The sequence below is a fragment of the Mauremys reevesii genome, linkage group 6 (assembly GCF_016161935.1).
Source record: "Mauremys reevesii isolate NIE-2019 linkage group 6, ASM1616193v1, whole genome shotgun sequence".
NCBI lineage: Eukaryota > Metazoa > Chordata > Testudines > Geoemydidae > Mauremys > Mauremys reevesii.
In genome coordinates, this window is record NC_052628.1 from 9,214,319 (window position 1) to 9,242,315 (window position 27,997).

The 27,997-nt window shown below is 42.7% G+C and overlaps 1 long non-coding RNA gene across 1 annotated transcript; it reads right to left on the minus strand.

Annotated features, from left to right (window-relative positions):
- LOC120408433 lies at positions 1-27,809 on the minus strand. The gene is made up of 4 exons (XR_005600684.1): positions 27,769-27,809; positions 21,755-21,930; positions 7,373-7,449; positions 1-167 (listed from the first exon to the last, which is right to left on the minus strand). It is a non-coding gene; the product is annotated as an uncharacterized LOC120408433 (long non-coding RNA).
- Positions 27,810-27,997: the final 188 nt, after the last annotated feature.

Sequence of the window (27,997 nt, forward strand, 5' to 3'; positions counted from 1 at the left end):
TAGTGGCCTTCAATTAACGTGTCACCATTGTTAGTTGATGAAAAATTAATGGGGAATACACATTTAACATTTTATACTTACAAATGGTCCTTGATTTATTAAAATTGTGAGGAGTTAAGTCGTCTTGAGATAAGTGAGGGATATTTTCTTTGCCTATTTTGGTAAATCTGTAATGAAGCAAGCAGATTTTTACCAGAGAATTCAGGCTTGTTTGAAACTTTCATTATTCACATATTAACCACTCACATTGCTTAATGTGTGTTGATTAGCAAGGCCTGGTCCTACACCCAACAGTAGCACACATGGAATTAATTTTGGGGGGCAAAGCAGGTGTGTGTTTACACTCATGTCTGTCTCCTACTAAAATAACCCTCCGTTTATTTGGAATAGTTGTTCCTTTTTTCGGAATGGCTCAACCCCTGCCAGCAGAGTTGTATTGGCACAGCGATGTGTCCACATCTTCAAAGTGCTGCATGACCTGGGCCCAGGGTATCTAAAAGTTTACCTAAAGCTCTGGGATGGAGCCTGTGGTGGATAATTACGCTTCTTTGGCACAATAGAACTCTCTACCATTAGAGGTAAGGGTCATCTGAGCAGGAGACAGAACTTTCACAGGGACTAGTTTGACACTGTGGGATGAACTAAAGACCATCACAAACCTCACCAACTTCTACTCCAATTCAGGGCACATTTCTTTGACCTGCCTTCTTGACCGTAAATATATAGCAACATATATACTTAGAATAAAATTACTTAAAACCTTTCCAAAATAAGACACTCCTCTGCACATGCTTTTCCTCTTGGGGAGAGGATGAGAGAACAAACAACAGGTGATGGACATACCTAATGTGCGATCAGAGGGTGCTTATATACAACAGTGATGAGCACAATATGAGAACCTATATATGCTAGAATAATAAATAAAAGTTTGGCAGCTTAAAAACAGAAATAGATTTTTGGTTGTCTACACTGATACATCCTGCCCCAGTGAAAGTTGTAAGTGTAGACAAGCCTAAAGTCAGGCCCTGATCCTGAAGCTGATAGCATGTAGGCAGACAGCTGTGCTTGAACAGAGTAATATTATTCCCATTTTACAGATGGGGAACTGAGGTGCAGAGAGTTTAATACCTTGATCCATAACCCATTGAATTCAATGAGAAGATACCCATTGATTTCCATGGGCTTTGGAGCAGGCTTTAAGAGACTTGCCCAAGTCACTCAGGAAGTATACAGAGGAACTAGGAATTTAAGCCAGTTCTCCTGTGTTACTGACCAGAGCCTTCACTACAACACCATCCATTCTCAGAGTACTGATCTCCAATGCAGATGAAATGGCTGGCAGAACAGATCCAAGGACAGAATTTAGCCTTAGGTTTGGCCTCCTGACTCTCTTTCCAAGCAATCTTTCCTCTCCTAGATCATTCTTGACACTGGAACGGAGCTGTACCTTTCCTCTTTCCTTTCCAAACTTGACAATAGCCACGAACAATGCAGAATCCTTTTTGCCACTAACACCTATTCACTTTGAGCAGTAAAAGGTCCTCCAAGCAGTTTACATGTATTCCAAGAGCCATTTGGAGTATTCTCAGCTTTCACCAGGTTTAAGAACCTGTTCAATGTTAACTGTTTCAGTCTGAATTGTTCTAGTGCTAGTGTGATCATGAATTAAGCGAAATGATTCTATCTCATACTACTGTTCCCCAATGCACTGGTAACTTTTTTGGGCCATCCCAGGTACTGTGGGACAAATACCCAGAAGGCATTGCAATTGAAATGCTTAGAATTGCACTATTGTGAATCTGAGGCAAAAGTATTCTTAAATTGAATCAGCACAGCCAGCATGAATGCACTGAACTATTTGTGCTTAAATCAGTTCATCTACAAACTTTTCAGTTCTCCAACATGGACTCATCTTAAATTACCTTATCTCTTCCTGCAATTAATTGTGGGTGCATAAATGCAGACTTAACTAAGCACTTAAGTGATCTAGAAGCTGAAATCCCATTTTCCAAAGTGACCTAGGGCCAGATTTTCAAAGGGATGTAGGCCCTAAAGATAGGCGCCTGTTGGGATCATCAGAATTGCCTCAGGCACTTAGGTCCAGATTTTTAAAGATATTTAAGTGTTGCTCCACTCCACGTTGTGAAGCCTAAGTGATTTAGGTGGCTAAGTCACATTTTCCAAAGTGACGTAGGCTTTCAATGAGATTTAAGCTTTTGAGCACCTAAGTCACTTTGGAAAATGGGACTTAACTATCTAAGTCACTTAGGGCTATATTTTAAAGGTATTTAGGAACCTAAGGATGCAGTTAGGTGCCTAGGAGATTTCTACAAGTACCCAGGTACCTACCTACCATTAAAATCTATAGAAGTTAGGCGGTTAGGTGCTTTTGAAAATTCACTAGGTACCAATCTGCATCTTTAGACACCTAAATACCTTTAAAAATCTAGCCCTTAGGTGCTTTAAAAATATTTACCTCAAATACTAACAATACCTTTCATCCATGCTGTCAAAGTGCTTTTCAAACATTACCTACTTATTTAAGCCTCAACAGCTGGGTTAGATTGTTATCATCTCCATTTTACAGATAGGAAATTTGAGGTTCAGAGAGTGTAAGATCAGACAGTGAGTTGGTGACAGCGTGGTATAGAACCATGAATCCTCTCTCTTAGTCCCTTGCACTAACCATTAGACCATGCAGCTTCCCAGTCACCAGCCTTCAACAGGAGCCATTTCTCCCTTTCATCACCAATATTGTCTACTTCAGTGCTAGCTGACATTACTGAAGAAAACTGAGGGGAAGAGCCGACTGACCCTAACACTCTTTTCACTTAATGACTATGACAGATCTTATTTGTCTGGAGTCCAGGAGAACAGAGGCAGACTGAGCATTGGTATTTACTGAGGGAATATAAACTCTCATGGAAGACAGAGTTACTCGGGCCACTGCAAAAACACCAGAGTGATATGCTGACCTGCCACTAATTTGTAATGATCATGGTGCCTCGGGATCAGACATCGGGGATTTTGACAGACTGCCGTGTTGTAACATTCTGTTTGATGAGCTTTGCCAGCCAGATCCAGTGAAGCTAAGACATGAGGTCTCTTCGCACAAGTCTCTGTGGGAAGCTAGAAAAACAGGGGAGCATCTCTCTTTAACTGAACTATTCCAACAAGACTTGAATCAAGCAGCTCCATCTAGGGTCTAAGAGGAAAGAGAACCAGAATCAAATGGAGGAGGGAATTTTCAGATAACAACAGTCTTCCATCTGCAGGATGATATTTTTGGGGTGCTTTTATTGTGTAATACTCATGTCCCTTCTGACTGTGATTTTTCTAAATCGAGGCACTGAGACTCAATAGTCAGCAACAAAATTACGAGCTTTGCTGGTTGCATCTGTGCTCAATATGTATCCACGCAGCACCCAATAAACCTCCAAATTCCTGCCCAAGCATTCATTGATAAAGTCTTTGTGACCAGACTGCTTGTTTCAAAGTATTAGTGTGGGATCAGATATCTCCCTCAGGACAATATACTGTATGTTATTTGTGTTCACATTTTATAAAACAATGCCAAATTCTGACACCTTGCTCACAATGAGTGTCTTACAACACAAATGGTCTACTGGAGTAAACAGGACCACTTGTACAGTAAAGTGTTACTCAATGTCAGTGTATCAGAATCTGACCCCAGATATTTTTACTGGGGGACTGATCTAGCCAGTAGATCGAGGGACGTGATCATTCCCCTCTATTCGACATTGGTGAGGCCTCATCTGGAGGACTGTGTCCAGTTTTGGGCCGCACACTACAAGAAGGATGTGGAAAAATTGGAAAGAGTCCAGCTGAGGGCAACAAAAATGATTAGGGGGCTGGAGCACATGACTTATGAGGAGAGGCTGAGGGAACTGGGATTGTTTAGTCTGCAGAAGAGAAGAATGAGGGGGAATTTGATAGCTGCTTTCAACTACCTGAAAGGGGGTTCCAAAGAGGATGTATCTAGACTGTTCTCAGGGTAGGTCTATACTCACCGTCCGGGTCGATGCGGTGAGTTCGACTTCTCGGAGTTCGAACTATCGCGTCTAATCAAGACGCGATAGTTTGAACTCCCCGCGCGCTCCGGTCAACTCCGGAACTCCACCACCGCGAACGGCGGTGGCGGAGTCGACCTTGGAGCCGCGGAGTTTGACCCCGCCACGTCTGGACGGGTAAGTCAGTTGAACGAGGGTACTTCGAGTTCAGCTACGCTATTCGCATAGCTGAACTTGCGTACCCTAGTTCGACCCCCACCTTTAGTGTAGACCAGGCCTCAGTGGTACCTGATGACAGAACAAGGAGTAATGGTCTCAAGTTGCAGTGGGGGAGGTTTAGGTTGGATATTAGGAAAAACTTTTTCACTCAGAGAGTGGTGAAGCACGGGAATGGGTTACCTAGGGAGGTGGTGGAATCTCTTTCCTTAGAGGTTTTTAAGGTCAGGCTTAACAAAGCCCTGGCTGGGATGATTTAGTTGGGAATTGGTCCTGCTTTGAGCAGGGGGCTGGACTAGATGACCTCCTGAGGTCCCTTCCAACCCTGATATTCTATGATTCTATGATTCTGTGTAGAAAAAGCTGAAGTACTTAATGCTTTTTTTTGCCTTGGTCTTCACAGGTCAGCTCCCAGACTGCTGCACTGGGCAGCACAGTATGGGGAGGAGGTGAGCAGCCCTCAGTGGTGAAAGAACAGGTTAAAGACTGTTTAAAAAAGTTGGACATGCACAAGTCCATGGGGCCAGATCTAATGCATCCGAGGGTGCTGAGGGAGTTGGCTGATGTGACTGTAGAGCCAGTGGCCATTATCTTTGAAAATTCGTGGTGATAGGGGAGGTCCTGGACAATTGGAAAAAGGCAAATATAGTACCCATCTTTCAAAAAGGGAAGGAGAAGCCGGGGAACTGCAGACCAGTCAGCCTCACCTCAGTCCCTGGAAAAATCATGGAGCAGGTCCTCAAAGAATCCATTTTGAAGCACTTGGAGAAGAGGCAGGTGATCAGGAACAGTCAACATGGATTCACCAAGGGCAACTCATGCCTGACCAACCTGATTGCCTTCTATGATGAGATAACTGGCTCTGTGGATGTGGGGAAAGCAGTGGACATGAAATATCTTGACTTTAGCAAAGCTTTTGATACGGTCTACCCCAGTATACTTGCCAGCAAATTAAAGTATGTATTGGATGAATGGACTATAAGGTGGACTGAAAGTTGGCTAGATCGTCGGGCTCAACGGGTAGTGATCAACAGCTTGATGTCTAGTTGGCAGCCGGTCTCAAGTAGAGTGCCCCAGGAGTCTGTCCTGGGGCCGGTTTTGTTCAACATCTTCATTAATGATCTGTATGATGGTATGTATTGCACCCTCAGCAAGTTCACAGATGACACTAAGCCGAGGGGAGAGAGAGATATGCTGGAGGGTAGGGATAGGGTCCAGAGTCACCTAGACAAATTGGAGGATTGAACTAAAAGAAATCTGATGAGCTTCAACAAGGACAAGTGCAGAGTCCTGCACTTAGGATGGGGACTGACCGGCTAAGTGGCAGTTCTGCAGAAATGGACCTGGGGATTACAGTGGACGAGAAGCTGGATATGAGTCAACACTGTGCCCTTGTTGCCAAGAAGGCTAATGGCATATTGGACTGCATTAGTAGGAGCATTGCCAGCAGATTGAGGGAAGTGATTATTCCCATCTATTCAGCACTAATGAGGCCACATCTGGAGTACTGCATCTAGTTTTGGGCCACCCACTACAGAAAGGATGTGGACAAATTGGAGAGAGTCCAGTGGAGGGCAATGAAAATGATTAGGGGGCTGATGCACATGACATATGAGGAGAGGCTGAGAGAACTGGGCTTATTTAGTCTGCACAAAAGAAGAGTGAGGGGGGATTTGATAACAGCCTTCAACTACCAGGGCCAGCTCTAGATTTTTTGTCGACCAAGCGGCGAAGAAGAAAAAAAAAAAAAAGCCGTGACCGGCAGCACTTTGGCGGCACTTCAGCAGCAAGAGGGACTGAGGGAACCTGCCACCAAAGACCCGGACATGCCGCCCCCTTCCATGGGCCGCCCAAGCACCAGCTTGCTGCGCTTGTGCCTGGAGCCAGCCTTGTCAACTACCTGAAAGGAGGTTCCAAAGAGGATGGAGCTCGGCTGTTCTCAGTGGTGGCAGATGACTGAACAAGGAACAATGGTCTCAAGTTGCAGTGGGGGACGTCTAGATTGGATATTAGGAAAATCTATTTCACTAGGAGGATGGTGAAGCACTGGAATGGGTTACCTAGGGAGGTGGTGGGATCTCCCATTCTTGTAGGTTTTTAAGGCCTGGCTTGATAAAGCCCTGGCTGGGATGATTTAATTGGGGTTGGTCCTGCTTTTTTCAGGAGGTTGGACTAGATGACCTCCTGAGGTCTCTTCCAATGCTAATCTTCTATGATTCTATGACAGCAGTTCAGAGACTATCTAATGAGGGGTCACATAACTACTAGTGGATATCACAAGAAAAAGCATCAGTACAATTTGGCTTCCATTTTGACAGTTTCAGGAAAGCAGCTGAGGACTGAATGGAAATGGTCCCTGCAGGTCAGGGTTGGGGCACATGGGTGGGGTACTGTGGGGAAGTCGGCACTTCTGCCACTCATCCAGCACCTCTACATGGATAAACAGTTCTGCATTCTCCTTGGCTGTAAATACAGCCCTTTTTCCAAGGATTGAACTTGCCATCAGGATGTATGACAAAAATCCTCCACAATGTTGACTCACTGATTAAGCCTAAATCATTTATTCTTTGGGGAACACAGCAAACCCCAAGACCATAATTAAAATATGTTAATCTACACTGGGCATTTACCCATGGATAAATACTTCCATTTGGCACAAGCTTCCCCCAATCTTCTTCTGAGATTTGAAGCTGATCTCAGAACCCCACTCCTTTTCCGTTTGACATTTTAGATCTTCCTTTCATGCCAACCTCCCCCACCCTCCGGTAATTTGGACACTTGTTTTCGTTATAAGCTTTGTGAATCCAGTTTACAGTTAGTTTTACTGGGAGTGAGGTGAGGGGGGTGGGGTGCAAAATGTTGTAGCCAAGTTATGTGTTCATTAGAGCTAGAGGGAGGAAAATGAAGTTGGCTCCTAGTTTTGCTTATGTTGTTAAAAGAGACTCTGAAGCCGCAGTTCTGGAACAGGTCTCTTATTTCTTTGAAAGCATGCTGTTTGATAGACTGTCATTTGTCCCCTCCTTTCAGAAGAGCCAGCTGGCAGCTAAGTGCTAAAGCCAGTGACTTGCATGTGTTTTTCTGACATTTAACAAATGGGAACAGCTTGCAAATCTGCATTAACTCACCCTGTCTCACAAATAATCATCGGCTATGCGGTGTAGACATTCAGAACATTAGCGCAAACACAAAAGGGAGCGAGAGTCTGTGGGAAAAACAAGTTGGCAAATAAATGATGTTTTACTACAGGACGGATAGAGCATTTCTGTTCAGAAGGAAGGTTCTGATGTAGATCCTGAAGGGGAAAATAGATGCTGCTAAGAGAGCTAAATCTTCCCTTTACAACCACAGGGGAGTCTACCAGAGCTGCTCCTGAAATGAAGGGTTCTCTCAGCTGCAACTCAAAAATGTTGATGGGTTGAACATTTTAATATTGCAAACAGCACCCCAAATACTCTGGGCACCAGGGAGAAACCTAAGAGAAACACAGCAAATAGATCCTGGACTTTTTCCTCATCATCCCTTCTGTGTGAGAGTAAATGCATCTATTTTGTCCCTAGTCTTCCATTACACATTCAAATTTCTGTCTGTCTTTTGGAATTTACTGAGAACCTGTTAGTGTAATATCTAAGCACTGTGGTGTGGTTAAGCCAAAAACGGAGTGTGTTTCTCACAACACACCACCAGTCTGGATGCATTTCAGGCAAAATAGTTATTCTATTGATTTAAACTGGAGGTTGGGATTTCCCATTGGGAGTTAGGTGCCTAATTCCCTTAGGTGCCTCTGAAAATCCCGACCAGAGTCCTTAGACAGATGGATGAGGATCCAAAAGACATTTCACTGTAAGATCTGTCTTTTTGCTCACCATCAGGGATTGAGACCAAGTCCTTCAGAGCTGAGACCATTTGTGACACCTTGCGCTAAAGAACTGAGTCCGCTAGCAGACCGTTGCGGATTGTCTGGATCAGGTACAGAAGAGAACAGGCAACACACATTGAAGTGAGTGACAGACTTACCCTGGATGGAGGAGTGTGATGTTAAATACCTGCAGCCCACAGTAGGTCTGGATAAGCCCTCACATTGTAACAGCTGTCATCATGGTTACCATGAGGAATTCAACCTGAAACCTCCAGAGCTAAGAGGTAGGATGAGCCTCTCTAGTAGGGATGGACAGGAAATAGTTTTCCCATCACGTGAGAATTTTCAAGATTTCTAAAAAATATTCCCCATCCTGACTCAGGGCATAAACTCATAAAATCTCAAAAAATTGTGTAAACTGCCAAACCAAAATGAATAAATAAATAAATACATTTCAGTGTGGATGAATCAAAACATTCACTTTCAATATTTGTTAAATGTTTGGTTTCCATTTCAACCTTTCCCTCTTCTTTTAAACCTTTTTATATATAACTTAAGTTACATTTCTAAGCAAAATGGCATTTCAAAACAAAAAAAAGTTTCCATTTTTTTTTATTTGAAAATGTCATTTCAGTAATTTCAGGACTTTGCTTTTCAACATTTTTTCCAAGTGCAGATATTTATCAAAACCAAACCTTTCCCAGAAACAGTTTGGGGCCTAGACAAACTGTCATTTTTCAGCCAAAAAATGTCAAAAAGTTCCCAACTAGCTCATCTCTAGCTCCATAGCAGAGTCATCTATTCAGTCTCACAGAGTGATGTGTAACACACACTGAACAATGGGTTATTAGCATAGCTGATTCTCAGTTCTGTAATACCAGCATTAAATCAAGATAGAGCTGGCATAGGTAAGTGGGGAATGATGCCCATTATGTGGTTTTGGGACAATCCTTGATAGATTTTATTTTCATTAAAATTTGTTTAGCACTGTGAACAGATATAATCTTGCCATGTACCTTTGGTAATATAAAAGGAAACTATACCTATGTTGCTCCAGCCAGCAACAACCTTATGAAATTTCATAAGATAATAAGCATCTTTCAGTGTGAATACATTCAGAAATACATAATGTATATTTCTGAGTTTATTTAACCAAGAGATGAATGGCTCTATATTGCATTACCTGAATTATCCTGTCCCCACATTAATCATATATTTTTAAAAAAATATATTGTGTAAATACGTATTTTAAAATAATATCAGTCAAGAAACACAGAATCTATTTTGTCCGTAGTCTTCCATTACACACCAAAGTAAGGGTACAACAAGCTCTTACTAACATCATGATGAGTAAGCAGCACTCATCTAAATAGCCTCATTGACTTCACAGAGACTTCCTGTTTGAGTAAACACTGCTCATGGGTTTTGCAGGACTGGCTCCACGCTTTGGCTAAGCCTCTTACTTTTGGAGGCTTATTAAGATGAGAGCTAACCTCTCAACACGTTGAGGTTATCCCAATGCCAGTTAATAGGAGATGTCCCAGAATTTACCTGAGTCTGTCTAGTAGATGAGGCTAGGAAAGTCACTCCCCATCTGTGGGTGACACTTTGTAGTCAATCCCTCAGCTTTAATGCTAGGATCTTACCTAAGTGCTCAAAAGAAAAATAAAAGTTGTCAAAGGCAGGGATTGTGTGCTCGGGGCAAAACCAAATTAGCCATGTGTTTCACATCAATGGGGAGGTCAGACCGAGGTCCCATTTTATGTCAACACTGCAAGTGGAGAGATGTTTCAGATAGATGGTTTTAATTTTGGCCTATCTCTATGTATAACCTACTTCCTCTATGAGCGAGATGAACCAATCAGCACCTGAAATGGGAAGACAGAGAAGGGAGTGTCTAAAATATGTGGGTTCCTGCTAAGATGTATCTACGGTTAAATAAAGTACTTTACAATACTGTACAATTAAGGTACCTCAGTTAAATAGAAATCCAGCTCAAAGGGATTGCTCCTAACTTCCCCTGCTCACCAGAAAACGCAAGTCACCTTTTCCAGCACTGAAATGTCATACTGGAAACAGCTCCTTCTGGACAGACCATACTCAAAAGAGGGTCAGATTCTGCTTGTCTTATTAATGCTCACTATAGCATGTACTCACCCAAGTAGTCCCATGGCCTTCATGAGATGCCTCGAGTGTGTAAGTACTGCTTCAAATTGCAAAACTGGGCTCAGAGAGAGCAGCAAAGTTTATCCCTAATCTAGCTGCTGATCAATTCTCACACCTGTATTTAGCATCACTCAAATATTTGCAAATGTGCCTCTGGCTGCTCTGGGATAAAGACTCAACATTTGTGTCAAATGACAGTTATTTTATATACCCAGCTCCGTTCTTTCAGAATCTTTAGTCTACTGGTTAAAATTATCTGGTCATTTCAATCTGCTATCGGAAGTTCAAGACCATGGATGATAAATTACATGCACATCTCTAATTACTCTGTCATCTGTTTTCCCCTACGTACTGGGCAATTTCAGCAGAGCCTTAAAGTAGGGAACTAGAGTCACTGTGCTTCTATCTCTGAAATGAAAGATCTGCCATTCTCTCTGTAACCTGCACAGTTCAGTACCCTACCTATTCTCCACCTCTCCGACTGTCTGTCTCTCTCTATATATATATTTGACACTTGTGCAAGCCAGATTTCACCCTGAAATTCATGCCCACTCATAATAAATAAATAAATGTAACAATAACACGTTATGGGGATGATGCAAGATTTTTCTTGTTTTTTTTTAATTAAATACAATTCTGACATTTTAAGAATATTCTTTAAAAATGTAACTGCTGAAGTGGGCAAAATTGCATGTTCCTTCATTTTTCTTGCTCTCCTTTAGTGTATTCTGTGCAGTATAGCAATGAGCACATGATTTACTATTGTCCTGGAACAATATCTTTAAAGTCTTGCCTGTGATTCTCCTCCCACCCCCATCCCCATTCTTCACATACATAGACTTTTCTTGTCCGGAATGGTATACAGGGAAGATCATGGATCAAATTACTCCCTGGTGTAACTCCACTGAAATCAGGAGTTTTGCCACCATGGATGAAATTGGCCCCCTGCAAAATTAGGTTCATAGTACTGATAAGTAGTTATTAAAGCTAAATCCAACCCCTCTGGAAGCCCAAAATAAAGTCCCCAACAGGCAGAGATGTTTCAGATAAAAAAGATATTACATTTAATCCGAGAAGCAGAAGAAAAGAATTGTTTCAGGTTTGGGTCAGGAATGGATCAAGCCGTACAATTCAGGAAGAGACCAGAAAAATCCCTGAAGAGATTGCAGTGGAATTGAGAAGAGGGTTTAATTAAGGAAGCACTGCTTACAGTGTGGGTGTGAGAGTAAGGAATTCTGTTGGGTTGCCACTCTTTCTGTGCCACTGATGCTTTGGGTATGCAACATTAACCTATTTGTGCCTCAGACTGCACATCTATGTAATGGGTATAATTGATGTATCTCTTTAAAATGTGCCTGTCAGAGTCTGGGCTCATCATGTGTAGTCAATATAAAATACTTATTAGCAAAACTGGCCAGAAATGAACTCCAGACCTCTCTCCTGCCAGAAAAATGTCTATCCTCTCCAGCTGCCAGCTACACACAAAAGCCAGATGGCAAAATTCATTTATGTGCAGAAGGTTTGCACAAGGGCCCATGCAACATTCAAATCCAAAGTTAGAGGCCAGGGGCATATGTGTTGTGCAGAGGGTCTGCAGGGTGTGACTTTCACCCTGAGTAGATGAGCCCAAAAGCATGCCCTGAAAGTTAATAAATGTGGGCTTTGCCTGTCCTACTGACATAGACAGTCCCACAGTGGGGAAACTGTGAGCTTTCGGCAGAATATTTCAGCCGGAATTGAAAGATTTTGGCCAACAACCAAAATATTTTGATTTTGAAATACCACCATGAAGCCTCATGGGAGTTGTAGCCAGGGCCGGCTCTGGCTTTTTTGCCTCCCCAAGCAAAAACAAAAAAAGGGGGGGCGGCGCAGCAAAGCAAGAGGGGAAAAAAACAAAACAAAACAAAAAAACCTGTGGCACGGCCCGAGCAGCAAAGTCGGGGGGGACACGTGCAGCGCGGCCGGAGCGGCAAAGAAAACAAAACAAAAAAACGTGTGGCATGGCCGGAGCGGCAAAGCATAAGGGGAAAAAAACAACCAAACAAAAAAACCTGCGGCGCGGCCGGAGCAGCAGAGGGGAGGGACCTGCAGCACGGACGGAGCGCCAAAGCAGGGAAAGAAAACAAAACAAAACAAAACAACCTGGGGCATGGCCAGAGCGGCAAAGCAGGAAGGGGAAAAAAACAAAACAAAACAAAAACCTGTGGCGAGGCCACAGCAGCAAAGCGGGGGTAGGGGGGAACCTGCAGCACAGCCGGAGTGGCAAAGCAGGGAAAGAAAACAAAAAACAAAAAACCTGGGGCATGGCCGGAGCAGCAAAGCAGGGGGAAAAAAACAAAAAAAAAACTCCTGCCAGGCAGCCGGAGCCAGGGTGCAGGGGGACTCCCGGTTCTGCAGACGTGCAGTGGAGTGCGCACCCAGTCTAGTGGGGAGGAAGGGGAGGGAGCGGGGGAGAGAGAGAGCAGGGGGCGGCCAGGGCTTCAGCGGGGCGCTTGTCTCGCAGTCCCGACCACGGCGCCGCCTGCCGGGAGGGCTCCGCTCCGCTCCAGTCGGCGGAGAAGGAAGAACAGGGGCTGCCCTGCCCAGTTTGCTCCTCCACACTGCCGCCCCCTACAGGGCGGCCGGAGCGGCAAACTAAAAAAAAAAAAAAAACGGCCGTGCTGCCCTAGGTTTGGGCGGCATGCCGCCCCATAGAATATGCCGCCCCAAGCACCAGCTTGCTCAGCTGGTGCCTGGAGCCGGCCCTGGTTGTAGCTGAGGTGCCTTGTTCTCTCATTCTCCTCTACAGACCAGGCTCCCTGGTCAGACTATATTTCCCATGATGCACTGTGGTCCCCTATTTTGATGATGGGAGGTAGTGCATCAAGGCAGTCACATAGTGGTGGTACATTATGGGAGATTAAGTCTGACTGGAGAGCCCAGTTCAGAGAGGAGAATGGGAGCACCTCGGCTGCAACTCCCATGAGGCACCATAGCAGCATTTCAGAGTCAAAATCTTTCCATTTTCAGATGTTCCTTGAGTTGTTTTTTTTTACCAAAAAAAATAAATATTCCATGGGAAGCAGACTCTTTTTGTGAAAAAATTGGTTTAGTCAAAAATCCAATTTTCCACTGAAAAAAAATTTGATGGAAAATTTCTCAACGGCCCTCAACAGGATGGTTATTTTAGACTGTTACCTACCTACATGGCTGTCATAAGGCTAAATAAATTTATGTGCACAAAGGGAAAGATTTCTACTGAGTTCAAAGAGCTTTGGATCAGGACGACCCTTGCACTGAGATCCTTGGATAAGGTTTGTCATAGAAAAGCAGATAGTTATTAATGAGGAAATAGAGGTAAATCTCTACTTTGCGGAACAAAATCCATGTACTAGTAACAGAGCAAATCCTACCAACTAACATTTCTAGGGACTCCTTCTCAACCTTAGATTTAATTCATGGCTAAAAATATTTCTTTATGTTTGTAATTAAAAAAAATGTTTCTTTTTGGTTTTCAATATATCATACTTTTTTTTAGTTCTGGATAATTGAAGGTAAAGAGCTAATATTTGGAGTGTATGGAACTTAGTGTCACAAGATTTTACTGAGGCAAATAGCTTGAGAAGCTTCAAAGGAGTGAACATTTGTATGAAGAAGAATAACATCTGCTTACATTACACAGGCCTAACATTTTGTAACAATTTGTATCAGAAATGATCCCAAACCAAATACTCAACAAAGTGTCAAGTGGCCATGAGAGGGTCAGAATGCAAATGTGGATCAGATCAAAATTTTATCCTCTGGATTGAAACACTCTCAAACTTAGGGCTGCATCCAAAATCCAAATGTTGCAGCTAGAGCACATATTCTAATTCCAAAGTAACTGAATGCTCAATGCAATATCTTTCTTGTATTTGGAAGTCTTATCCTCCTATTTGGAAATGAACATCTTGTCTAAAATTAAAGCTGTAAGTGCAAGTAAGCACTGTATTCCCCCCAAAAAGGCATGGAAAATTATATTGTAGGAGTGAATAGTAATGTGTGTGTATGAGAAAGAGATGAGGAGGGGATTGCTGTCCCAGAAATGTGATTCAACCCCAAAAGAGCTGATAAAAGATCAACTCTGGTAAGATATATTAAAAAAGAGTTATAGTATTTTCTGAAATCATCAAAGTGATAAAGTAACTGATCACACAGAAGAACTGCTAGAACTGCACCCAATTCTACTGTATGAGTAAACAGAGTCCTGTAGCTCATACAAGGGGCTATAAATTTAAGCTTAGTATTTCAGGTCTATATCTAAAGAGTGACAGAGCCTCATATCTCCTGATTCATCCAGAAAGAATGCATCATCTTTTTGTACCAATCTAATCAGGAACACTTTTGCCATATCCATTTTTCTTTTAAAGTCAAAAAAGACACAGAAGAGATTAAGTCATTCCCCCCCTCCCGCAATTTGGGGAGCGAGGGAGGTGGAGGGAAGAAACAACCCAGACTTGTCTCTACACTAAGCTATAGTCATCCTGTCTTAATATTCTTCACAAGGGTTCATTCCAACTCTGTGCTTTAACTACCATCTAGTGGCTAGATATATATTTGCATTTCTGGGCTGGATGTTTAGATTCAGACTTTTTATGCCTTTTGAGCAATGAAGAAATCTGGTCACTTTTTAAAAAGGTAAAAATAATAAAAAGCAACCTTTCGTTTCCCTGTTTATTTTTCTGGAGTCAATTACTTTTCCCCATTTGTTCTGTGCAGGCAAAAAAAAATAATTAAAAAATGCACAGCTCTTAGAGGTCTGGCTGCTGCTGTCTTGCAACAGTTCTACATGTTTTCAGCGTTACAAAGTAGTGAGAAGCTGATTTGTGAAAACTGAAGATTCATCACTTATTCTGTTCACAGGGCTGGAAAGAGCTGCCAGTGCAGGATCTTTCCCTGCCTTATATTCTCTAATCTAGTCTGCACATACTCCATTTCTTTCAATGAAACTGACTCCATTACCTCGCTGATATGCACGTGAGGACAAGTATTCAGATTTTTCCCATTCATTTGCAAAGCTATCATAGCGTTTGTCAATTTGTCTATCTAGTATGCCCATCACTATAGTATCTGAGCACGATTATATGATGATTGGGTGATAATTGTATAACTTTCTGTTTCAATGGACACTGGGTCAAATTCCTCCAGGGTGTAGCTCTATTGAAGTCAGTGGAGTTACACCAGGGATGACTGGGACCCACTCTTTTCCACGCTGGATCTCCACTATTCCGTTCAATATTAGCAAGACTGTTTCCTCCTGCATATACAGTTCCATAAACTGGTGCGTGACACTGATGCATGGAAAGTTTCACCTGGGACATTTTGTGGAGCACATCCTGTCATAGTCATATCTCAGCCCAAACATTGCATCACTGCTGGATTTGAAGTCGCTAATAGTAAGGGATTGCTTTTTAAAAATTACTGTAATGCCAGTGAAAGGAACAGGACTGAGATCCTGATGCCAGAGGTCATTATTTATCTATTTTGCAGCAGAGGCACTGGCAGCATATATTTCCATCTCACTATTATGCTACCAGTGTATCTCAGTCATGACCTAAAGGGACCACCTCTGGGAGTGACAAGGAAGTCCAGTCAACATGGTCCATTTAAGTCTTTCCCCTGAAAGGGTGCCAGCTGGGATGGCATTGTTTGGACTTGGACTATCAAACAGCAGCCTGGTGGTGATGATTTTCACTTGGGGTTGCTACTCCTGGGATATTCAGCCTAATCCTGTATGTCAGGTTTTCTCCCACTCCTTCGAGACCCTCATTGGACCCCACTTCTTCCCTCAAACTCTCCAGCAATTACCATCAGTCTGAAGCTGTATCTAATTAAATATAATTTAAATGAGATAAACGAGCCAGGACAAGTGATCCTATATAATACAATCAATCTTGTTAGCTTATTTTGTGCCTTTTTCTAACACTGCTTCTTGTCCCATGTGTGATGGGTCCCTCCCCAGGGTGCCACCTGAAACTGGGGTACAGCTGAACCCTCTGTCTCACTAATCTGGATTCCCTCTTGCACTGTGACATTGTGACAAGTTGTAAAGCCCTCCAAGCTTGCACTCACACCAATGTCCACAGGCAGGGACCACACCCAGCTGTGTTCATGAATGCTCTGGCCAGACACTCAGGAACCCACAATAGAGAGGCTACAGCCAAAATAACCACCAGCTCACCAGCCTAAGACCCCAGAGCTATACGGTCCTGCCCTGGTCAAAACCCGACCAATATGAATTCATTACCCAGTCTACCACTTCTACAAAGGAAAGTGGACGTACACCAACTCTTGTTCATGACCTGAGATTTATCCCTTTTGCACTTCAAACAACACAGTGTTTTGGGTAAAATATGAAATGGATTTATTAACTACAGAAAGATAGCTTTTAAGTTATTATAAGTGATAACAAACAGATCAAAGTAGATTACCATAAGAAATAAAACAAAACGCAAACTGAGACTACAATATTAGCTAAAATCTGAATCAGGAATCTCTCACCCTGACTGATGATACAAGCAGTCCACCAAGTTTCCATACACAGGATAGAAATCCCTTTACCCTGGGACCAGCACTCTTCCACCCAACCCCCTTACCCCTGCCCCTGCCCAGTTCAGTCCATTTCCTCCGGTACTTTCAGGTGTGTTGTTGTAGGGAGAGTGAGGTACCATCATGATGTCATTTCCCCCTTTTATATCTTCTTCCCACTTGCTGGAAAGCTCTTTTACTGTGACCTGGGTCAAACAGTTCCCATCGTGTAGTGCTCTCTCTGAAAGGTTTCTATTGTACACAGTTCCTGGGGTAATCCTTGTGCTTGTGTATATTTCCTCAATAAGCCATTAATATTGTTTGGCCTTTCTATTGTTGTACCTGAAAGGCGGCTTGTGGGTATTCTCAACCTCACAACATGTTTCAGTGGCACAAATATAGCCAAACTTCATAACTTCACATATAATGATAGCACATACAATCCAATGAGATATTAATGTCTAGCAGATCAAGACTTTTAAAATGACACCTCACAAGGCATACTTTGTACAAAACATCCTAATTATATGATGGTGGTGCAGAAGGGGGTGCCAGGGTGTCACATCATCTCCTTTATCTTTTAAGATATTTGGGGTAGGGACCTTAGGCCTGACTCTGTCATGTTGCACCTTCTGGTCAATTACACAAAAAGCAGAGTAGAAAATACCAATAAATCAGCATAGTGGCATTTAACAGCTACTCTGTGCTGGTGTATGTGATTAACCAGGGCGTGAGGACACAGAAAATCAGGCCCATTGCCTTTAATGTCTCTGTACAGTAACATGCCAGTGATGCCAAATACAAATGTACAAAAATAATATATTTTAATAAGTAGCAGTTCTTGACCCTGGATCTGGGATCTAAAGGGTATTCATCCCTGTGTAGAAGCCAGCACTAAGATCTATGCCATACTTACATCTCCCTTGGGGCTTACATGGAGCTTAAAAAGTGCATAGGCCTTGAATTGACCTTCAGAACGAGTGTGATTTTCACTCTACAGCGAGCAGATGCAACAATGTATTTTAAAAGTGTGACTTTTTGATAACATCTGAAAATTTTATTTAATGTTGTGAGTAATTTCACATTTCAAGAGCAGAAATCAACCAGCTATAAACAACTGGATTGACTGCGATCTCAGAATTGCATAGAATTGTTCTAACAAACAGTTAGGCTATTAAATTGCAAAGCCTTCCTGGGTTTGTCCAGATAAATAAGGACACTTCCAAATTGATTATCCATTGTTTGGAGGTAATGATACGAAATAAACTATCCACTCTGGGTAGCTTAACAAAAAGGTGCTTTAGTGCACTGATGTGCAATACCTTTTGGAATAAGCACAGGATCTTCTTACTAGTGCAGTTTCAGACTAGAATCCAGCTTCATCACACACAAAAAGGTGCCTCTTCTTTCCTCTGTGCTCCACACACCCCAGTGTTCATGGGCCCATTTCTGGTGCCACAATTTCCAGCTGGGTGGGGTTGGAGTGAAGAATTGTATTGAAGTGGTACCTTTCCCTAGTTAAGTTGCATGATACTGATAACATTTAAATAAGCGTTGGAGAAGGTATGAACAGAGATGGCTCCCTGAGACATAATTTGTGGCCTTGCTCAAATTAAGGAGCTCCATTTAGCTCCACTAAAGTCAGTTGGAGTTTTGCCATTGACTTCACAGGGGCCAGGATTTCACTCCAGGGGTTTATGGATAATATCAAGAAGATGTTTAGATATAATAATGAGGATGGCAGTGCAAAGTGAAGAACATTTCAGGAAGCCTGGAGTAGGGCTCTGTTTCAGGCATGATATCCTGGTGAAAAGTTCATTTCGCATTTGAGTCTGCTAACCCTGCTCAGGTTGAATAGGTCCTTATTCAGCAAATAATCCCATTTAAATCACAGAGACTAAATAAAAATACTTGCTGAGTAAGGTGCGACTCAAAGGGTAAAATGTACCAACGGACAGAGAGCCTAATACTATTTAAGTGCTTCTGAAGCCATTGAGGCTTAAATGAGTCATAAATCCTTATTCAGGCTCTCTGTGCGGGTACAATTTTTACCCTATGAGTGAAGAAGAATGATCCAGTGGCTAGGGCACCAGCCTAGAATATAGGAGATCCAGGTTCCCTGTTCCAGTCCCTGTTCTGTCACAGCCTTGTTACCTTGGGGAAATTACTTAGGCCAGGTCTACACTATAAACTTAAATAGGTATAACTATGTCACTCAGGATGTGAAAACTCCACATCCCTGAGTGACACAGTTACACCAACCCGACAGCACTATGGCAACAGGAGGGCTCCCCCCATCGGCATAGCTACCACCTCTCATGAAGGTCGATTAACTATGCTGATGGTAGAAGCTCTTCTGTCAGTGTACTAGCATCTTCACTGATGCCCTACAGCATTATAACTGTAGACCTGTCTTTAACCTTGAGGTGCCTCTGTTTCCCATCTGTAAAATGGGGATGATGGTACCCCACAGTGGTGTTGAGAAGGAAAGTCCATCCAAAATTGTGAGGTGTTCAGCTACTACAATAATGGGAGCCAGGGACATACTTAAACTAGATCGTCAATAAGGAGAGTGGAATTGGTCCTATGATTGCAAAACTCAGATCCAGGTCTACAATAAGTCCTGGGTCTCTCTCTGCTGAGACGACCTACAACTGGTGCTAGTGAGTGCCACTTGTCACGGGGATTTTTCCAGGGCATCCTGAACAAGCTCACAGCAACATTTTTGGTACAAGACATGACTGGGGATTTATTCTTTTGCCAGAAATTCATCTTTTAAATGAACTGTATTTCAATATTCCTAAAACTTGTTTCTCCATTAGTGACATAGTTTAATTGCTGTATAATCAAAAAAGAAGAAGAGTAGCAACTACCTGCCTGACTTAACCACATTAACAGCATGGTGCACAATATAACTTAACAGTCCAGTGAACTGTCAGTGGCAGAAGTAATTGGAAATTGGTGGGATAGTTCTTCATGTGATGGGGTGGGAGTTTTTCATGCCCAATTTTAATAGGCAAATAGCTCTCGGGGCAGCTTCATATTCTGGTCGTTAGTTTGTAAAGATCCTTCAGAATGTAGAAAAGTTAAGATAGCAAAAAAAAAAAATCCAATTACATGTGTAATGACTTGGCATTTGTAGTAAAGCTATATAGCACTAATTCACCTGTTAGAGAACAGACTATCTTTTAGCCCCTGGGGTTAATAGAGAGCAAAAGCTATTCTTATCAGAGAGTGGGAGAAAAGTGATTAATTTTTCCAAGAAAGAAAGAAAGAAAGAGAATTTATTGTGAGTTTTTGACTTGTTCTCTCAGACTAGCAGTCTATTTATTAAATATATTTTGCTAGAAAAAGTCTTATATTGACACTAACAAACTTCTATCATGGACTAGATGTTTGCTTGGCACTCAGATACAAGAGGATGGTCCCCAATATAAGACTCTGGATGGATGAGCTAAATTCTGCCCTCAGATGCAGGACCAGCTCTAGGCACCAGCATACCAAGCACGTGCTTCGGGCAGCACAATTCCTGGGGCGGCATTCCAGCCACCTGTTTTTTGTTGTTGTTTTTTCTTTGCTTGGGGCGGCAAAAAACCTAGAGCCGTCTCTGATCAGATGCATGCTCATAATTTCCAGTGAAATCAGTGAAAGATGCCCATGTATTTTCCCCACAGCAGCATGAAAATATAACATGTGCAAATACCCACACTCACCTACATGCTTTTCTATATCAGTCTTTATTGTACTTGAGACTTACTCCTGTGCAGAAGGCCAACACAGGCATATGAATCACGTAAGCCCTATTTTAAAGACTTAAGTGGTACTTGAGTGGTACTGAATCATAGAAATTTAGGACTGGAAGGGACCTCGATAGGTCATCTAGACTAGTCCCCTGCACTGAGGCAGGACTAAGTATTGAACAGTGCCTGACATTTTGACCCTGATAAACTTGGGTTAGACCAGGGATCTCAAACTCAAATCACCATGAGGGTCACATGAGGACTAGTACATTGGCCCGAGGGCCGCATCACTGACACTTTTTTATACAAAGATACAAAAGCCCCTGCTCTGCCCCCAGTCCTGACCCGACTCCACCCCTTCAATGAGGCCCCGCCCCTGCCCTGCCTCTTTCCACCCCTTCCCCGTTCCCATTCCAACCCCTTCTCCAAAGTCCCCGCCCCAACTCCGCCTCCTTCCTGCCCCTATTCTAACCCCTTCCCCAAATCCCCATCCTGGCCCCACCTATTCTTCACCTCCCCCACAAATGCTCCACATCGCTGCTCCTCCCCCCTCCCTTGTGAAAAGTCCTAAGTGCTGCCAAACAGCTGTTTGGCGGCGGGAAGTACTGGGAGGTAGGTGGAGGAGCAGGGATGGGGCATGCTTGGAGGGGCAGAGCCGGGGCGGGGAGTGGAATCGGGGGGCAGTGGGTGAGGAAAGCTATGGTGGGCTTCAGGAAATAACTCCGGGGGCCGCATGGCCTGTGGGCAGCGTGTTTGAGACCCCTGGGTTAGACTAAACCATTTCAGTTCTCAGGAGATTAAACTGTTGTGTGCCACAGGCAGAGAAAAGGAGAGACCAAGGTGCCACCAATGTCTAAGGCCCCGTGATGGCAGGGAACTGATTAGGTGAGACAAGCCCAGTACAAGACAAGAGGATACAGACAGACAGATGTGGGGAGTGCAGTGAGACAACATCACTGTCAGCATGATAGGCAGTGGTATCAATGCACCAGCAGCCTAACCTCTGTAGCTCAATTTCTCCCATCTGTGAAATGGAAACAATACAACTTTATAGTACCTGCCCCCTGGGCAATTTTGAGGCTTAATGAATCAGTGTTTTTAAAGTGCTTTGTGGTAAATCCCATGACAAGCGTAATATACATGCAAAATATTATTTACATTACAGATCAGCCCAAACTACTGACCCTTTGGATGCTCACCTGTCACAGTCTTTGGTTTTGGAGGGAAAGGGGGAGCAGGTAACAGTTTGAATCTATTCCTATAAACTGCCACTGTAATTTCTATAATTTAGCTGAAGGCGACATGCCCTTATTCCTGCTGCATGGAGCATTTCCTATCGCGCATCTGACGAGTTTTCAAGGTGCTTCAATATATCCTGTAGGGAAAGCAAATTGTCATCAAAATTGAAAATTCTGAATCTGTTTTCTTTTCCCCCTTAAGGTCCTTGGGGCTCTTGAAATGCTAAGTAGGAAGCCAAGCTCAACACATGCATAAGAGATTTTCATATTTTAAAAGACAGACAGAACAGCAGCCAGCAGCAGCAGCGACTCCAAGAAGCACGTCTTCAAAAAGGCAGCAGCAGGAAAGCTTACTGCTTGTTCGGCTGACATGTTATTTCAGCCAGTGCTCTGTTGGCTGAGAGGCAGATTGCCTGGGGTTAGAGAATGACCCTGCCCTGTGGCATTGTTATTAATATTATTTTTAAAAGTGCAGAATTACATTTGGATGCAAGCCGTCTCCTTAATGATGGCTCAGCCTTTTGTGCAGCTATAAAGTCTGATTGATGGGACATGGGGATAGGAAAGGAGAATGGAGAAAGCAAGTTTATGAATTTGACATAAGATTCGAATCGTAGCAGGATCTCCGCCAGTCTCCTAGGCATAAAATTGGACTGGAGGGAGAGATGTGCTGTATGTGTTGATGTTTCAGCACTACTGTTTTCATTATATCTCCACTGATTCTGTAAACAGCCTACTGAACTTGCAAAATCTGGCAGGCACTGCTTTTTTTTTTTTTGACAAATTCTGTGGCATAGGGAAAAACTGAAACCTGACAATTCTAGGCCAGATCCTCAGTTGAGTAAATTGACATTGTTCCATTAACTTCAGCGGAGTTATGCCAGCTGAGGATCTGGCCCTGTGTTCTTGCTTTGCTGCAACTTTTTTTTTTCAACTAGGCCCAATGTTGACATTTCATGTTTCCTATTATTTTTTTTCACCCTCTTTGCTTTGGGAATAGTAGAGCTTATCAAGTAAACAGCACTAGAACATTAATGTTAATGGGCCAAATTCATCCTCAGTATAACTCCATTGCATTCAAGTTACGCAGGGATGTTCAGGGAGCAAACTACTCCAAGGATGATTGTTACAGAAAGCTGATTCTATACGCCCAGAGCCTTGTTGTCATTCCAATGAAACTTAAATAATGCTGAATCCTGCAAGATGCTGAGAACCCAACTCCCAGTGATGTCAATGGGAACTGAGGGTGCACAGTACTTGGCAGGATCAGTCCTCACTACACAGGTTTAGAAAACCACATAGTATTATCAAGAAGTTATTTGATTAGACTCCCATACTTGGCTGTCAACTCCTCTGACCACCAGTAGAAACTCCGGACTTTTTGAAAAGGCTGGTCCCTAGAGGAGATGCTGGTGTGCTGCACCAGTCAGAATCTGATCAAATGAAAAGAGGATTTTTTTTTTATTGGTTTTAAACATTTCCTTGGAATGTGAGCACAAAGGGCAGCAATACTGTGTGAGGGCTCAAGAGCGAGGAATTGAAACTTCCTAGAATCAAAAGCTGATTACAGCGGTGGCCTTGCTGTACTTAAAGAACCATTGACACCTTGTGGACACCTTTGAAAATGATTGTTTGTTATACTTACTACAGCAGTGCTATTGCCGGCTCAAAGGGCCCGAGGAGGAGCAACAGCGGGGTTCGTTGCCCGGTGTGCGTCACACTAATTAACACACCAGGGTGGAGATGCAAACCAAGTTTATTTGAGCTCAAAAAAGGTGCCAGGGAGAAAAAAGCATTCTCAAATCCTGCACACCCGCGCGCAGGCGGGGTCCCAGTATTTATACCCCCCTTGTTTTTCCCCTTCCTCCCTCCCCCTTGCAACAGTTACACTTAACACTATAATGTAGCTTGTTAGAACTGTTCTCATTCGCATATTTATCTATGGCCTTCACAGTACAGATGCATGCAGATTTTCCTCCCCTTTCTCCCCCTCCTCCCTGCCGCTTTTTGCTGTTTCAAACTGTCCTGCAGCTGCAAGCTGAGACAGCTGACAGTTACACATTTTGCTTTTAGGCTGTTAACATGTAGGTTGGTTAAAGTTTACAAAATGGAGTTACTGTGGCTCACTTAGACCCAGAGCAGGGGCCTCATTGACACTTGTGGTCTTCCACTCCCCCCAAGTTACCTAGATTTATGCCTAGTGACACCAACAGTGCCTCGGTACCAAAGAGGAACAGGGTTGTGCTAGACACTACACAAATACATAGCAAACAGTCCCTGGCTCAAGGACCTGCACTGTACGTCTAAAAGCTCTTTTAGGAGAAATGTAAATCCATCTGGGAATCTGAAGCTTGTGCAGAATGCAGTGGCTTGCTTCTTAAGCAGAGTATCCCACCATACACACATAATATTCTTACTCTGTGGCTTGAACTGGCTGTCTGAGGGGTTTCAGATCGACTGTAACATGTTGTTTTGACCTATAAAGCCCCAAATGGCCTTACTTCCCTGAGACATCTGGTCATTGGTAGCATTCAAGCTGGAGCCCCAGGGGTATAAATGAGAAGGGACAGCTGGCTGAGTGTTCTCTGTGGGACAGGGCAACACAGAGGTTTTCGGAGGCTTAAGGCAAAATCTGAAACTGTGGTGCTCCCCACCAACTCTTCCCCCCCTCAAAAAAATTACCACTGAGGGAGGCCCTGGGGAGAGACGGAGGAGAGGTTGTAGAATGAGCAAGTCCTGTCCTCACCCCTCCACCCCAATAGTGTTCCTGTTCCATGAGCCTGGGCCTGGGCCTGGCTCCCCACTCCAGGCATTGTGACCTGGCACAAAGAGTTTCAGCACCATTCAGGTTTGGCCTGGCTGCCCCTCCATCATGAGGGCCTAAGGGCCAAATCTGAGTGGCGCTGTGATCCCATGCTCCAGGTCACAGTGCCACTCACTAACACTTAATCCAGCCACCACTCTGTCATGAGAGCATTGCATGGCACTGTGACCCCGCGCACCAGGTCACACCGCCACTTGATTTGGGGGTCCCCTCAACTGGAGGGCCCAGGGCAAACTGATTTTTTGCCCCCCTCCCAATCCCCTGCTTCTACATGGCGCTTCTGTGGGGGACCTGTGACTTTTACATTGACTCCCTGCTCCTGATCTGAATGAGGCCAAATCTCGTGACCTTCAGAGCATGCTACAAAGCTCATCTTTTTTTCCTCCAGGCATCTGAAACCAGGGGAGAATTGGTAGGGTAGTGAATTTTAGGAGTGGGAGGATAGTTACTCTTTAGTTTCTTTTGTCTGGGTTCTATGTACTTGAGTTATATTGAAGTGTTGTTTGATGTGGGCACTTTATTGTTAAGCGTGGACTAAGCAGAGCATATGGATAGTTGCCCTTTTTACCGTATGTGTAATTTCAAATAAATAAATGTGTGTGTGGGGGGGGCATGTATATGTGTGACTTCTCTTGGTTTGTATCCTAAAACTATTTTTCAATGGAGTAGAATGTTCACTGTGCAGGATTTCTATTCTATTGTATTCTATTCTTATACCATGCCCACCACGGTGGTATCTGAATGCCATTAGCTATTCCTGCTGCCTATTCATCACTTTAAACCTTTTTTAGGATATTATTAGTGGGTTAAAGACTGTTGCCAATTCAGATTTGTTCCAGTTCATTAGTGACTGAAAGTCATTACCATCTGACGAATGTTCCATGGGCCGTGTGACATGTTGGTAGTCTCGGTCCAGTTCCTAGTGGACAGATGTCCACATCTCTCTCTCTCTCTCTCTCTCTCTCACACACACACACACACACACACACCACCACCACCACCACCAAATACATCACTATCTTTGGCAACTGTGCTGAAAATCTCAGCAAAGTGTACGAGAACTGACTAAACATGTGACATGAACAACGCTCTTGTTCCTAGTGGGAGTCCCTATAGAACAGAAGAATGGGTGATGTACATTCCCAGGGATGTGCAAGGAAGCATGATCTGCTTCTTCCTATAATTTACTGTATGTACATTATCTGGACTGAGAGTGCCTTCATTCTCCAAAGATCAATATGACACTTGTCACAAGCAACGCATTCATTTAAAAAAATAAATAAGAACATACTGTCCTCTGCTGACAGTATTAGTCCTTGCCCAGTCCCTGCCCCAAGAAGTTGACAAACTCAGAGATAAACAGATGGACAAAATGACCGGGGAGGTGTGTAACATGTGAACAAGGTAGTCCAGATGGAATTGTCCATGGCCATACATTAGTTGAATAAACATTTTAGAGTTTTCAATGGTAAGAATTATAGAATATCCCAGAGTATCAACAGTCTAGGCATAATCAGCCAGTTTTTTATAGGCATCATGCAAGAAGTAATCCTTTGGCAGGGATTTTTTTATGTGCTTCATTAATTAATATTTGTAAAATACTTTAATATCTTTTCATGGGAGGAGAGAAAAAGGGGTGACAGGACGGAGCACTAGAAAATTATTTTAGAGAACAATTCCTAGTAGCATGGTACATTTTGAGGTATCTCTGAGCTTCTGAGTGCACTAAGGACCCATTTACGTGACAGCAGCAAGATTGAAAGAGAATTTCCTGGGGTAGGAATGATGGATTCTGGACTGGCCAAATGTCCTTTCTTGGACTCGTGCGCTGTGAAGAATTTCACATTCAGGTCAAAACCAAAGGCTTTTCATCTGTTTATGAGGCATAGTCATGAAAGTTTTTACACAGCTCTCGATCAGATCACTTTTGCTCATTGAAGATCACCTGTTTGTTTGTTTTGCAAATAAGGGATGTTGCCCTGGTGAAGGTCCAGTTTGTGTAATTTTGCGTATCTGCAGCATCAACCAGATCAACTAATCTGAGCTCTATTACCTTGATTGTGCTTTATTGTTCAGGGACCTTCTACACTGTTAGACAGCTGTCTCCCCAGGATGGCTGCATTTCAGCAATATTTGAAATGAATCATGCATATAATTTGTACATTCGTTCACGGTATTTTTAAAGTACTTTAGGAGCCTTCAGGGTGAAAAATGATGTACTTCTGTCTGTCTGGTATAGTCCCTGTCACTGCAGTATTTCGGAGGCTAAAAACGTAACATTTTTTATTTTAGAATGTAGCATACAATAACAGTTTTATTGAAATTGCATATTCCTGTAATTTTATTTTCAAAAATAACTTTCCTAAACATTTAATCTCCTCTTTTGCTTCCCACATCCCTCACTTTATTTATTTATACACTTCAAAATCTATGAAAAAGTTGGTAAATACAATACTTTGAAAACTTATAAAAACAAAAGCCAAGTCTGGACTCGGAGGTCCTTTGTCAGTACTATCCCCCTCAGTTTTTCCTGAGAACTGATTAAAACTTGATTAACAGCCTTAGATTTTGTACCTAGATCAGTGAAATGTGATGGCATGAGACTGTAGCTAGTATAACCAACTCAAAGTACTGAAAATTATGAGTTAGGCTGCCCAAAAAGCATGATTGGCTTCAAAATCATGAGGGTTTTTTTTTTAAGTATGAAGTTTTGGGTGCTTTTTAGTTGCCATCTAGTCTCTCAGACTTTAAGGTTCATTCCTAGAGTTGAGCAAATAATTGAGATTTTGGCCAAACCAAAAAATCCCTTCCAAAATGGGAATTTTTTCATGTTTTCTCAACAAAATGAGAAAACAAACAAACAAACAAACAAACAAAAAGGTCAGATCAAATGAAATGTTTCAAACATTATTCTGAAACATTTCAAAATGCAACAGTTTGTTTCAAAACAAAATGTTGAAGCCATTAATTAGAAAATGACAAAACGGGCCATTTTGACTATTAAAAAAAGTCTTCGTTTGGATGAAACTATTTTTTTAAATAATTTTGGTCTGGTGAATTTATTAATCAACTGAAAAAGTATGCCTAGCTCTAGTTTACTCTCTTCATATTTTCAAGCTTTGTTCTGCAACCATGGGGTCTAGAAACTTACTTTTTATTTAAATGCAGCCTCTTGATTCCAGCAGCTGGGGCTGTAGAGAAAACATCAAATATCATGAGATTCATCATTAAATCACAAGAGTTGGTAACACATCAATACAGGCATACAGCAACAAAACTTAGTGTCTTCATTTTCAGCATGCTGCACTTGACCATTTCTGATTGCTGTGTACATGCAGAGACAGTAGCCATTTTTACTCCTTCTGATTTTATTGTTGTCC